This window comes from Bos taurus, chromosome 11, assembly GCF_002263795.3.
Source record: "Bos taurus isolate L1 Dominette 01449 registration number 42190680 breed Hereford chromosome 11, ARS-UCD2.0, whole genome shotgun sequence".
In the NCBI taxonomy this organism is placed as follows: Eukaryota; Metazoa; Chordata; class Mammalia; order Artiodactyla; family Bovidae; genus Bos; species Bos taurus.
Window position 1 is genome coordinate 77,018,110 of NC_037338.1, and position 15,457 is coordinate 77,033,566.

Genomic DNA, 15,457 nt, shown 5'->3' on the forward strand with positions numbered 1-15,457 from the left:
TTATTTATCACGTTTTCCAACAAAAGGAAATTATTATAAATATTAACCTGTTGACTAGGTGATTTAGAGACTGAAAAAACATGGAAGTAGAGCTAACATTTAGAACTCTGCCTTAGAAGAGATTATGCCTCAGATGGTAAAGAATTTGCCTGCAATACAGGAGATTTGGGTTTGATCCCTGGGTCAGGAAGATGCCCTGGAGAAGGAAATGGCTACCCACTCCAGTATTCTTTCCTGGAGAATTCCGTGGCCAGAGGAGCCTGGCAGGCTATAGTCCATGGGGTTGCAAAGCATTAGGCATGACTGAGTAACTAATGCTTAACTTATAGTCCTAAACAAGTCCTAAACAAACATTGGAAAAGTGACTCAAGCAATCAAAAAGTCATCAAACTCAAAAGACAAAATATTAATTTTATATTGATACAATGCTTTACCCTATCAAAGTTATTTTGTGTGCATTTTATCCTGTATTTAGAACAACTAAGTGTGTAATATAGTCCCTTATTCAATGATGCAGAAATTGATAGAAACAAAGTAGTCTCCCTAATGTCACACAACTTTTAAGGAGCAGAGCGAAGGCTTGAATTACATTGTAATGAATATTAACTGTCTTCCCACAGCACTGGGATTGTCTACATAATTAAAGGTCTTGTTACTAAATTAATTGAGGGAAAAAAATGAGTCAAAATGATGCAAAGGTTTGCTTAATTCGGTAGCTCATACAAGGTTCAACTTTTTTTCCGTTTTTCCCCTTTGTCATCCTCAGCAAAGGTGAGCATTTTTGTTGTCAGGCTTAACCCCATATGTTCTCAATATTGCTGTCACGGCTGTCAGTATCACATTCTCATACAATAATATCTATGGAGTCTCCTTCCCCACAAATAAAGAAACAGTATCCCTTTTTTGTGTCATTTTTCATTTTTTGATGCAGACCATTTTTAAAGTCTTTATTGAATTTGTTACAATATTGCTTCTGTTTTATGTTTTGGTTTCTTGGCCACGAGGCACGTGGGGTCTTAGCTCCTCAGCCAGGGATCAAACCCACACCCTCTGCATTGGAAGGAGAAGTTCTAACCACTGGATCACCTGGGAAGTCCCCATGTCACTTTTTAAGACTGAAGAAAGCTTTCCTAGGATACTCCTCAGCAAATATCCCCTTAGAACTCAGTTCCAGAATTGTATCATACGCTCAGTCCTAACCACTGATAGCGAGAAAGTGAAATCACTGAAATTACTTTATACTTTTTAAGATTTAGAAATTGAAACTTGAGAAGGTGACTCTGATGCTGCAAAAAAAAAAAAAAGCCATTCCTATTGTCAAAAATAAGGAAAGGGGGTGGCTTTGGGTAGGTGACAGTGTCTGTGATACAGATATAGATATTGGAGATCAGAGTGAGAGAGGATGAGTCAAAAACTATTACAGACCATACATTCTGTGAAATGGGGAAAATAGATTACTATTGAGAGAAATAGGAAAAGAACAAAGAGATGTCAGTCTTGATGGAAAGATGATAGCTCTGGTTTGGCACAAGTTGGTCAAAAAGATGGGATTTTCAAAAGGAATTGCAGGCACATAGTTACAAAGATTTGAAGCATAAAAGAGCAGCCAGAGTACAGGCTGAATCTTGAAAACTTTTTCATAAATATGGCAGCCATTGTCATGAAACTGAGTACCATTACTGAGGGAGACACTGGAAAAGAACAAAGATGGAGCATTAGGAGTCATTTCTAATTAAGAGTACAGAAGATAAGCATAAATGAAGAAGGTACAAATGGAAACAAAATAAATATTTTTTATAAAGCCAATACCTCTCCATTGCAAACATAGACTATTAAACTCAACATTGAATTATTAACACTCTTCATCCTTTTCCTTCTTCTTAAGTAAACAGCATTTAAAAATTTTTAAATGTTCCATCAGATAGCTGTACCATTATTTACTTAATCATTCCTTTGTGATGGATATTTACTTACTTTCTGTTATTTTTCTTTTTAATCTGGTAGTCTAACCTAGTCTCAGCATACAACTTCAGATCTGAACATAAAAGATGTTCTTATATTCCCTAGAGTCTGTGATTCTATTCCCTTTGAATATGAATCTCTTTTGGCACCTGCTTGACCAATAGAATGGAGTAAAAGTAATGTTTGGTATTACTGAGGCTAAATCATTAAAACCCTCAATTCAGTCGCTCAGTCGTGTCTGACCCTTTGAGACTCCATGGACTGCAGCACACCAGGCTTCCCTGTCCATCACCAACTCTTAAAGCTTGCTCAAACTCATGTCCATCAAATCAGTGATGCTATCCAACCATCTCATCCTCTGTCATCCCTTTCCCCTCCTGCCTTCAATCTTGCCTTCAATCTTCAGTTAAAAGCCTAGATGTTCTTATATTCCCAGGATATAACTCCTGGAGCTTGCTGAAACTCATGTTCATCGAATCAGTGATGCCATCCAACCATCTCAGCCTCTGTCGTCCCCTTCTCCTCTTGCCTTCAAGCTTCAATTAAAAGCCTAGATGTTCTTATATTCCCAGAATAAGAAAGTCATGATATTTTAGCATGACAATTGGCAAGAAATATAGAAAGAAGATGCTTGAAATTCCTTTGATTTACTGATTATGAGGTCATATTTATCCCCTCATTTAGATCAGAGATGATACACTTACCTTCACCAAGACTTAACCACGAAGATGGATTCAGGAAGGAATGTTGTTTGCATTATGCATATGAGCTCAGTCTTGTTTGACTCTTTGTGACCCCATGGACTATAGCCTGCCAGGCTCCTCTGAACATGGAATTCTCCACACAAGAATACAGGGGTGGGTTGCCATTTCCTACGTGAGTCAGGAAGGAGAACATGATGTAAAGAAAGCAAAAGAAAGAACAAGACAAGCAATTGTCTTGTCCTCAATTATTATGGAACGATAAGAAGGCCATGGAAGAAGTGTATGATTACATAAGTGTCCTCATATTTCTTCATCAGACTTTAACTCAAAGAGATCAAAATGCATCATATTAACTTTTTAAAATGGGGAACTCAGAACACAGCTATTATACATTTGGTCTTATTTAAACACCAAAGCTTCCCAGGTAGCTTCCCAGGTGTTGAAGTGGTAAAGAGTCTGCCTGCCAATGCAGGAAACACAAGAGACAAAGGTTTGATCCCTGGATTGAGAAGATCCCCTGGAGAAAGAAATGGCAAACTGCTTCAGTGTTCTTGACTGGAAAATTCCATGGACAAGGAGCCTGGCAGACTACAGTCCATGGGGTCGCAAAGTGTCAGACACGACTTAGCGACTCAACAACAACAAAAATGAAGAAGGCCTGTGTAAATAATGGATGATGTTTTGTGTCCAAAAGTGAGGGTTCTGGTTTGTTTTTCTCTTTAATTCTTAAGTGGCATGGACGCTGCATGATAGTGTTAAGGTGACCTTACAACGTAAACTGGAAATGAACTTCTGTGGTAGATTGCAAGGTGGAAGCAATGGCATAGAATCAGAAATAGGACCTGAATGAGACCAGAATGGCCATTGAGTTAGCAAAGAGAGACTGTTAGGATTTCATTGAAATAAGAAGGAATTGATTTGTGTACTATCAGCTAAAGGCATCAGCAGTAGATGCCAGCAGAATCCAATGTATATGTGATACCTATGTTCAAAGTGGCCATAACCTATGTCTTTTTCATGCTTGACATTCCTCTTTTGAGAAGTAGAGTCTGTGATTCTATTCCCTTTGAATTTCTCTTGGCACCTACTTGACCAATAGCACAGAGTAAAAGTAATGTTTGGGATTTCTAAGGCTAAATCACTAAAAGCCTAAAGGCTTCCATGAAGGTCTCTTGGAACACCAGGCATGAGAAGGCCAGGGCACATGGAGAGGTTAAATGTGGTATCTTCATCTGGAAACATGAAATGAACTCTCATCTATGGATAGCATCAGCTGCTATCTTGAATATCCAGCCCAGACCAGTCTTTAGATGATTCTAACAGTTAGCAGCAGCAGCAGTATACCTGCAACCCTGAGAGATTTGAACATAGAACCACTGCCTGAGCTCAATTCATCCACAGACCTATGAAAATTAACTTTCAATTTTTGTTTCAAGTCACTGAATTTTGGAGTGGTCTGTCCAAACACATCCAAATTGATGCGGCTGAAGCCAACCTCATAGCAGATCTGGGGAGTTGCATTTAAGTCTGAGCATTGGCGATGGCACCCCACTCCAGTACTCTTGCCTGGAAAGTCCCATGGGCAGAGGAGCCTGGTAGGCTTCAGTCCATGGGGTCGCTAAGAGTCAGACACGACTGAGTGACTTCCCTTTCACTTTTCACTTTCATGCACTGGAGAAGGAAATGGCAACCCACTCCAGTGTTCTTGCCTGGAGAATCCCAGGGACGGGGGAGCCTGGTGGGCTGCTGTCTATGGGGTCGCACAGAGTCAGATACGACTTTCTTTCACCATATAGGCAAGAGATCACATAAGCCATTTTCCAAAATGCATTTTCAAGTAAATCAGGAGTATGGGATAGGCAAAGAAAATGGAAACTTCTTTAGCATTTTTCCCAAATTCTAAACATTATTTTAAAATAATATTTAATTTGCTATATAAGGCTTAATATTAAAACAGATTGAATATACTAAGTGGAGGCTTAGGGATTAGATCATCCACGGGCAAACTTTTTTTAAAAAAAACTCTGTTTTATACAGATTACATTGTAATTAAATAGAGCCATGAACAGCTCATCATAGGCTGCTTTTTAAAATAAAGTTTTACTGGAACACAGCCGTGCCTATTTGTTTACAGATCATCTGTAATCGTTTTTGAGCGACAACAGTTGCAGCAAAGATCATATAGTCTATAAAGCCAGTGGTCTCTATTCTACGGTGCTTTAAAACAAAAGTGTACAAACCCCTCTATAGAGTGAAAATTGGAACTATGATTCATACTTTTATATAAAAATTGAGATAAATTTTTTTTTTGCAATTATACTTTCAGGGTAAATTCCTAGAAGTAGATTTCCTAAGTCATAGAGTTTGTACAACATTAAAGAGTTTCACATATTTTGGCCCCAATCTATCTCCAGAAAAACTCTCAGTTAATATATAATCATTTTAATACAAGCTGACTAAATTCCCTGTATCTTTATCAATCTCCTAAAATCAAAATTTTGAGTCTTTTATTTAGAAAAGAAGAACATCTTTGTACACAATACTTTACCTGTAGTTCTGATCATTGTTTAAGATATTAAAACATCAGCAAAATTACAGAACTAAAGAAAAGTGTATTAAAACTATATTAAATCTCTTGTTCAGTTCAGTTCAGTTGCTCAGTCACATCTGACTCTTTGCGATCCCATGGACTGCAACATACCATGCCTCCCTGTCCATCACCAACTCCCTGAGTTTACTCAAACTCATGTCCATTGAGTTGGTGATGCCATCCAACCATCTCATCCTCTGTCATCCCCTTCTCCTCCTGTCCTCAATCTTTCCCAGCATCAGGGTCTTTTCAAATGAGTCAGCTCTTTGCATCAGGTGACTAAAGTATTGGAGTTTCAGCTTCAGCATCAGTTCTTCCAATGAATATTCAGGACTGATTGCCTTTAGGATAGACTGACTGGGTCTCCTTGCTGTCCAAGGGACTCTCAAGAGTCTTCTCCAACACCACAGCTCAAAAGTATCAATTCTTCAGCACTCAGCTTTCTTTATAGTCCAACTCTCATATCCATACATGACTACTGGAAAAACTATAGCTTTAACTAGATGGATCTTTGTTGGTAAAGTAATGAATGTCTCTGCTTTTTAATATGCTGTCTATGCTGGTCATAACTTTTTTTCCAAGGAGTAAGTATCTTTTAATTTCATGGCTGCAGTCAAAATCTGCACTGCTTTTGGAGCCCCCCCAAAAAAGTCTGTCACTCTTTCCACTGTTTCCCTATCTACTTGCCAAGAAGTGATGGGGCCAGATGCCATGATCTTAGTTTTCTGAATACTGAGTTTTAAGACAACTTTTTCACTCTCCTCTTTCACTTTCATCAAGAGGCTCTTTATTTTCTTCTTCACTTTCTGCCATAAGGGTGGTATCATCTGCATATCTGAGGTTATTGATATTTCTCCTGGCAATCTTGATTCCAGCTTGTGCTTCATCCAGCCCAGCGTTTCTCATTATGTACTCTGCATATAAGTTAAATAAGCAGGGTGACAATATACAGCCTTGACATACTCCTTTCCCAATTTGGAACCAGTCTGTTCCATATCCAGTTCTAACTGTTGCTTCTTGACCTGCACACAGATTTCTCAGGAGGCAGGTCAGGTGGTCTGGTATTCCCATCTCTTTCAGAATTTTCCACAGTTTGTTGTGATCCACAAAGCCAAAGCCTTTGGCCTAGTCAATAAAGCAGAAGTAGGTGTTTTTCTGGAACTCTCTTGCTTCTTTGATGATTCAACGGTGATACACTCCTTTTATATGAAATTGACATAGTTCTTTTACTTAACAAATGACTACCAGATAAATTGACATTTATTTCATTTAACAGGGTCAATTCAGTTGTTCACATGTTGGGCAAAAATTGTATTCCATACTTTTTGTTTTTTTGGCTGTGCTGTGTCTTCCCTGCTGTGTGCAGACTTTCTCCAGTTGGGGAGAATGGGGGCTACTCTCTGGTTGCAGTGCACAGGCTTCTCATGATGGAGGCTTCTCTTGTCACAGACCACAGGCTCCAGGTGTCCAGGCTCAACACTTTCAGCACATGGGCTTTAATAGTTGTGGCACACGGGATTAGTTGTTCTGCAGCACGTGACATCTTCCCGGACTATGGATTGAACCCATGTCCCCCACATTGGCAGGCATATTCTTAACCACTAGACCACCAGGGAAGTCCCCCACAGTTGTTTTAATTCACTCTTTATTCTTAAAGAAATGCAAGTATTTCCTGCTGCTGCTGCTGCTAAGTCGCCTCATTGTGTCCGACTCTGTGCGACCCCATAGACAGCAGCCCACCAGGCTCCCCCGTCCCTGGGATTCTCCAGGCAAGAACACTGGAGTAGTTTGCCATTTCCTTCTCCAATGCATGCATGCATGCTAAGTCGCTTCAGTCATGTCCGACTCTATGTGACCCTATGGACAGCAGCCCACCAGGCTCCTTTGTCCACAGGATTCTTAAGGCAAGAATACTGGAGTGGGTTGCCATTTCCTTCTCTAAGTATTTCCTATAAAGGTATTAACAATTTTAATTAATATAAAATACATCTTATGATTTTCAAGGGTTTTTTTTTTTTGTTGTTGTTCTCCTGATTGTGCTTATATATCCCAAATTCAGGAATGCCTTTTTAAAAAATACGTATATGGGTCTACTGCTGAAATTTCTGTTCTATTTCTGTGCTGATCTACTTCTACACTGGTACTATTCAACAGTAACTATTACGGATTATGATATGTTTTAACATCTGGGAAGGTTTAGATGCATTTATTGTTCTTCTTTAAGTTTTGGTTATTTATAAAGCATTTTCTCTTTTATATTATTTTAGAATACCCTGTCAAAATCCATAAAAATCCTTTTGAGATTTCTGTTGAAATTCACCTGGTATGTTTGAAATTCCTTCCAATTTTCTACTGAGATGTCACTAAAAATTATTTTGAGTTGATGATAAACAATTTTTAATATTTGTGAGAATTACAATTACCTTTTAATTCTCATAGTTTTTTTTTTTTTTTTTTTGCCCAATGATTATTTTCATTTTGATTCTCTCATTGTATTGATCTTTTAAAATTTGTTTCCTTTGTTGATATATTTTAAATGGCATTCTCTAGGTCATGTGTACATGATTAAATTGAAGTCTTACCTCCAGAGAAGACAAACATGGTAAATTAGCCTTCTGTGTGCTCAATTGCTCAGTTGTGTCTGACTCTGCAACCCCATGAACTGTACCCTGACAGGCTCCTCTGTCCATGGAATTATTCCAGCAAAAATACTTTAGTGGGTTGTCATTTTCTCCTCCAGGGGATCTTCCTGACCCAGAGATCAAACCCTTGTCTCCTGTGTCCTGCCTTGGCAGGAAGATTCTTGACAACTAAGCCACCAGGGAAACCCTTATTAACTTCTGGTTACATCAAAAGATTCTGATTTTTCTTGGGTAACAGTGGTCATGTATTTCTGTCTATATAACGTTTGTATGGCTTTTTTAATTGACATGGTTATCTTACTATATAAAAATTACTTTGATTTGAGTTCTAGGTCTTCCATTGCCTCTTCCTTAGTCTGATTTTTAGACCTATTTCACCTCAGTAGCTAAGAGGAGTAGGCTAGTCCGTAGGACTCATGACTGTGAGAGTAGGATGCTGCAAAAGTCAGAGTAACAGCCGACCTGAGCACCACTCATGAAAGATAATAGCAATAGTGGGCCCCCCAGTTGATTCAATGGGGATTAGGCCACAACCAGTGAATGTTCATCTTCTTTTTTTCTAAAACAGGATGGCCAGTGAAGATGATATCAAGATCCCTAAAAGTTTCTGTGACGACAATCCAAAGTTAAGCACAAGTTAATATTAGACTTTATACTAAGCAAACAACAACAGAGATGCCTATGCTGTGCAGCTTGAGATGCAAGGGCCTATGCCACTTGACCTGTCACTTGCTAACTTTGTTGCTTTTGCAAACTGCCATCCTTGCCATGGATGAAAGGCAGCCATCTTTGATGACAATCTTGACACATTATATTATAAAAGTGAATAATTTATGACAAATATAAAGCACACCTTTGCCAGAATCATTTGACTTTCAACCATAACTCTAAGATTTCAATACACTTAGCCTCTGAGCACTGGAAAACTTTACTGGAGAAAAGCAGAGCATTGCTACTTTTCCCAATTTTAGGTCAAAATTAGTGTCCTATCCTGGTTCCAAGCTGGAAATTTAATGCTCTGTATTTTGGAAATGTCAGAGTATGCTTAAAAATTGTCTCCATAGGGTCCTGACCTGCATTCAGGCATGCAAGCAGCCATCTCCTTTGCTCTAAAATCTCCCATGATAGCTTTCCTCTCATCTTCTCTCAATAATTTCTAACTCAGTTTTCAGTTTGCTTCACTTTCTCATTCCCTTAACTTTCTCTCAGAATCTGATTCCAAGCTATTTTGGCTCTAGTTTTGCTGCCGTCCCAGGCATAACACACCCACTGTGAAGATCATCATTTGTTAAAAAATGCTGCGCTGGATCTTTGCTACACTGTGCTGTGTTGCTGGGCTTGGGTTTTCTCTGGTGCGGCGAATAGGGGCTACTCTCTAGTTGCAGTTCACAGGCTTCTCACTGTCGTGACGTCTCTGGTTGCAGCACATGAGCTCTAGGGCATGTGGGCTTCAGTAGTTGTGGCACATGGGCCCAGCTGCTCTGTGGCATGTGGAATCCTCCCAGACAAAAGGTTAAACCCACGTCCCCTGCATTGGCAGATGGATTCCTAACTACTGGACCACCAGGGAAGTCCAAGATTATTTTTTTTCTTTTTCTCTCTCTTTTTTTTTTTTAAATTTTATTTTATTTTTAAACTTTACAATATTGTATTGGTTTTGCCAAATATCAAAATGAATCCGCCATAACATGATATTGGAGGTGCAGACATCAAACAAACTTTCTTTTCTCCCATAGCTGTTCCCAACTATGTTATGGAAATGTTCTCCTATGGGCAAATACATATCTTAATTTGGGATATTAGGATAATATATATCCTAATATTTGGGGCAGTTCCAAAAACTATCTTCCACTTAGTTATTAAAAGTCAGTGCAATTGAGTTTAAAACTAAAATTTCATGTCGACATCAAAGGTGTTTCTTTTTCATTGCTAGCCACAGTGGTGCCTCAGGAGATCTGAAGTAGGAAAGGGGTATAGCCTGACCCAGGTATACATTCATTCAACATATTTATTGAGTAATTACTCTGTGCAAAGATTGGATCTAAGCAATTAGAATTCATCAGTCACCCTTCCAGCCTAGCAGGGTCTGCTATATAATTTGTGTGGCCCAGTGTGAAATAAAAATGCAGGACAGGTCAGGGTCCCCACAGCTCATGAACCATGGCACCAACTCATTACAGACAGGTGGACTGAGGGCTTTCTTTATATTTGGCTGTGCTGGATCTTTATTGCTGTGTGGCCTTTTCTCTAGTTGTGGGGAGTGGGGGCTACTCTCCGGCTGTGGGCCTCTTATTGCAGTGCCAGCTCTTGTTGCAGAGCATAGGCTCTGGGGTGCATGGGCTTCAGTAGTTGTGGCTCCCAGGCTCTAAAGCACACACTCACTAGTTGTGGCACACAGGCTTAGTTGCTCCAAGGCACGTGGGCTCTTCCCAGATCAGGGATGGAAACTATGTCTCCTGCATTGGCAGACAGATTTTTTTTATCACTGAGCCAGCACAGAAGCCCCTGATAAAGGGCTTTAAACCTCTGCTCAGTAATGTGCCAGGACCTGGATTCACGGTGGTCAAGACAGTGCCACCTCACCACTTGATGGATGTACTTTGCATCCCTGGCAACCTGTGCTACTTGAACTACTTTGAGACTCTGCCGGGTTTGCATCTGAACCCTCCTGGCACCAAGGCCCCCATCAGGCAGAAGGGCAATGTCAGAATGCAGGCTTCAGTGTGACCACCACACCCCAAGGACAAGGAAGCCAAGCAGGATCCTGGATGCCAGAGAGTGAGAAACAGGCAACCTAAAACCCCTCCTAAGGAGGCAGGGAGGTAACAGGAGCTGGGGCAGCATAAGAGGTTAAGAACATGAAGTCTAGAGCCAGAAATCCCTGAAATTTTAATGCATTCCCTCACAAACAGGTGAGCGGCCATCAGCAAGTCCCAGAACCCTTCTCAGTCTGTTGTGAGAATGACAATAAGAATACTGTCAAGTTACATCCTTTAGGATTGTTGTGAGAATGAAATGAGCTTGTATATGAATGGCTTATTATAATACCTGCATACATATGTGCTAAATCACTTTAGTTGTATCCAACTCTTTGTGACCCACTCCGGGCAAGAATACAGGAGTGCGTCGCCATACTTTCCACTACGGTATCTTCCCGACCCAAGGATGCAACCTGTGTCTCTTACATCTCCTGCATTGGCAGGCATGTTCTTTACCATTAGTGCTACCTGGAAAGCCCCAGTATAGCACTAGACTAGAGTAAATGCTATACCAAGATTACTGCCTTATTATTATTATTCACCTACCCTACATTGCCTTGTGTCATAGTGATTTGTCAATATTTAATGATCTTAAACTTCTTGAAGGAAGAAACTATTTTTCACTTTCATTTGAGTAATTATAACAATCCACTTATTCAACAAATGTTTACTGGGAACTACGCTAGGCGTAAGAGAGACAATGGTGAGTAAGACAGGCATTGACTTTACTGCATAATGCTTATAGTCCAGGAGAAGGATGTTTTAAAAGTAACTATGATTGTTATTAATAACTCTAATAGGAAACACAGCATACTGTGAGGGCACACAACAGTGGTATCCAGCCAGGGGATGGTAATCCGGGGATGCTTCCCATGGGAAGTAATATTTAAACTGAAAAGAGTGGGATTTGGCAAGGTAAGTAAGTAAATAGTGTAGGTATTAACTGGGGAAAAGGTAGTCCAGGGAGAGAGAAAAGACGAACAAAGTCTTTCAGGCGAGAAAAAGCAGGACATATTGGGGAAAACAGAAAGAATATCATGTAATTGAAAAGTCAAGAACGGTCTTAGGAGACATTTTAATGGGTTTAGACTTTATCTTAAAAGAAGAAACCAGTGAATGATTTAAAGTAAGAATGAAAGGGTCCTATTTGCATCATAAAAGGACCATTCTGTACTCTTTGTTAAAAATATGGATTAAAGGAATTCCAAACTGAAGACAGAGACAAGGAATAGTAATCTAGTCAATAGAATAGGGCTGCAAAGATAAATAACAAGAAAGAAGGGATAGATTCAAGATAAAGTTAAGTGGTAGAATTGATAGTAATTCTTGATTCACTGAATGTGATTATTGAGGAAAAGTAAATACCCCAAGATTGCTTCTGGGTTTCTGTGTGCAGTACCAGATACCATAATAAGAAGCACAGAGAGGAAGAAAGTTTGGAGAAGGAATGATGAGTTCTGAGTAAACTTTGAAAAAGCCCCACTACCTATAAGTGGTAATGTCCAGTAGGGAATTCGGTATAAAAACTTAACAATATATAAACCATCTCATGTGTGTGGTACCACCTGATTCTTAGAGTCTTGGAATTCGGATTGACATAACATTTTAGGGAATAAAATTGAAATCTAGACAGATCAATTACTCATCCAAATACACCCAGAAAATAAAAGGGAAAGAAATGTTGCCCCCTAATTTCTTGTCTAGTCATCTCTGCCCTACAGTTCATGGTATCTCAGGTCACAAGACCTTGCAGAATGAATGGATTTTAATTCTCTATGAAGAATACAATGAACTATTTTACTGCATAGTATGTTCAAGGTTATTTGTAGATATTGAAGGATGAAGTAAGCAGATCATGAAAAATGAAAGAAATTTTAAAGGACCCGAAAATAAAACTTCTACTTCAATGGAAAGGCCCCTCCATCATTTGGCTTCAACCATATTTGTTTTTTAATAATTGCACTTATGTTTCTGCTTAGTTTTGTCTATTTGGGGCTCTGCTGGGCGTTCATTGCTGTGTGGGCTACTGTCGAGCTGTGATGCACAGGCTTCTCACTGCAGGGGCTTCTCTTGTTGCGGAGCGAGGGCTTTAGGGCACATGGGCTTCAGTAGTTGTGATATGTGGGCTCAGTAGTTGCGGCTCCCTGGCTCTAAAGCACAGGCTCAGTCGCTGGGCGTAGTTGCTGTGTGACATGTGCGATCTTCCTGGATTATGGATCCAACCAGTGTCTCCTTCACTGGCAAGTGGATTCTTTACTACTGAGCCACCAGGGAAGCCCAACCATATTTAATTCTTTAAGATTGTAAATCAGTGCAACATGATTTAAAGTTGTATTTTTCTTTTTATGTTAGAGATGGAATGCTGCTTTTAAAAGTGCTGGTTACAGATTAATCAACCTTATGTAGAAATAATTTGTGGGAGGTGGTCAAAGAGAAGCAGAAATAACATTTCCTGAATGGTTGCTCTTAGTATTGTCACAGAAATGACATTTCATATAAGGGTAGCACATTTAAAGAATAAATTATAAATAAGATTAAATGAAATAGCAGTGAGGAAACTCAGGAGGATTAGAACACCATAGAAAGAAAAATGCTGGGAGAGAAAATGAAAAATTACAAATGGTTGCCCATAATAATTGCAGGTTAGGGCCAGGAAACTATTTGATATAGACAAACAAGATTAGGAAATAGATGGAGAAGTAAATCCCAGGCAGAGAAAGAGGAGAGCTGTTGAACAGTGTCAGTCTTACTTTCTTCTGGAAGAAGCTTTCCCCAACACCCTACAGGCACATGGCACTGAAGGAGACACAGCCAGAGTTGTGGGCACTTTGACTTGTTTCCATCCTTCCTGCAATATCTTCCCCCAGGTTCTATCCTTGGGTCAGGAAGATCCCCTGAAGAAGGGAATGGTTACCCACTCCAGTTTTCATGCCTGGAAAATTCCATGGACAGAGGAGCCTGATGGGCTACAGTCCGTGAGTTTGCCAAGAGTCAGACACAACTGAGTAACTAACATTTGCAATATCTTCCAAGATTTGTCAGTTCTTTGTTTAGTCGCTAAGTTGTGCCCCACTCTTTTGTGACTCAAAGGAGTATTTAATCCTGGTACATAAAAAGAGGGTTTAAACTCTGTAAGTGTTAACTTAAATTCTCATTTGTAATATTTCAGGTTTTAAAGTCTAATATGGATTAATCTATTTCCCAATTACTAGAATATAGATATGTAATCTGAATGCGGGAAGTATCAATCTTAGTCCCACTGACTGCTTGCTGGATCGGGACAGTGAACTTTGAAAATAGCTTCTTGATAGCTCCCAGAAAGGCAGAAGAAAGGAAGACCTTTCTATTGATACCTTATAACTGGCAATCCCTCACTCTAGCTAATCACAGAGATTCTAAAGATTGGTATCATTTCCCCTGCAAAGAAGGAAAAAGGTGTTCTCCAAAACCTGAGAATATGTTTTCCACGTATTCCCTTTCAGATTCTGAGCCCTGATTACCAGTCACTTTGCCCTGTGTGGAACTCTAAATACAGTAGAAAGACATCGATTCCAGGAAATAGATGACAAGACCCGTTTTTATCTGTGGCTGAAATCAGGAGCTCCTTGATTTCACATTGATAGAACACACAATGACCTGTGAACACAGTTCACGTAAAAAATATCAGTGCAGATTCACCAGTGCTCATCATTTTGGAAAGTTCTCAACTTCCACTATGCAAAAGAACCATCTGCAATGTTTATTAAAGCAGTTTGCTAGGTCCCTCCTCCAAGCGTGCCTCATCTGTAGGTCTAGTGTGAGTCCTAAAAATTGTATTTCTTTTTTTTTTTTTTGACATATGCACATTGCTACATTCATTTATTAATTAATTTATTGTTGGCTGCACTGGGTCTTTGCTGCTGTGCACCAGCTTTCTCTACTTGTAGACGCCAGAGGTTACTCTCTATCCGCAGTGTTGGATTCTCATTGCAGTGGTTTCTCTTGTTGCAGAGCATGAGCTTTAAGTGCGTGGGCTTCAGCAGTTGCAGCACATAGGCTCAGTAGTTGAGACTTGCTGGCCCTACCGCTCAGGGGCTTCAGTAGTTGTGACTCACAGGCCCTAGGGCAGGCAGGCTTCAGTAGCTGTGGTGCCCAGGCTTAGTTGCTCCGTGGCATGTGGAATCTTCCTGAACCAGGGATTGAACCCATGTCTCCCATGTTGGCAAGCTGATTCTTATCCACTGCACCGCCAGGGAAGTCCTGAAAATTGTATTTCTAACGAATTCCAATTTGTTAGGTGCTAATGCCTCTGGTCCCACCACTTCATGGGAAATAGACGGGGAAACAGTGTCAGACTTTATTTTTCTGGGCTCCAGAATCACTACAGATGGTGACTGCAGCCATGAAATTAAAAGATGCTTACGCCTTGGAAGGAAAGTTATGACCAACCTAGATAGCATATTCAAAAGCAGAGACATTACTTTGCCAACAAAGGTTCGTCTAGTCAAGGCTATGGTTTTTCCTGTGGTCATGTATGGATGTGAGAGTTGGACTGTGAAGAAGGCTGAGCGCCAAAGAATTGATGCTTTTGAACTTCGGTGTTGGAGAAGACTCTTGAGAGTCCCTTGGACTGCAAGGAGATCCAACCAGTCCATTCTGAAGGAGATCAGCCCTGGGATTTCTTTGGAAAGAATGATGCTAAAGCTGAAACTCCAGTAGTTTGGCCACCTCATGCGAAGAGTTGACTCATTGGAAAAGACTCTGATGCTGGGAGGGATTGGGGGCAGGAGGAGAAGGGGACGACAGAAGATGAGATGGCTG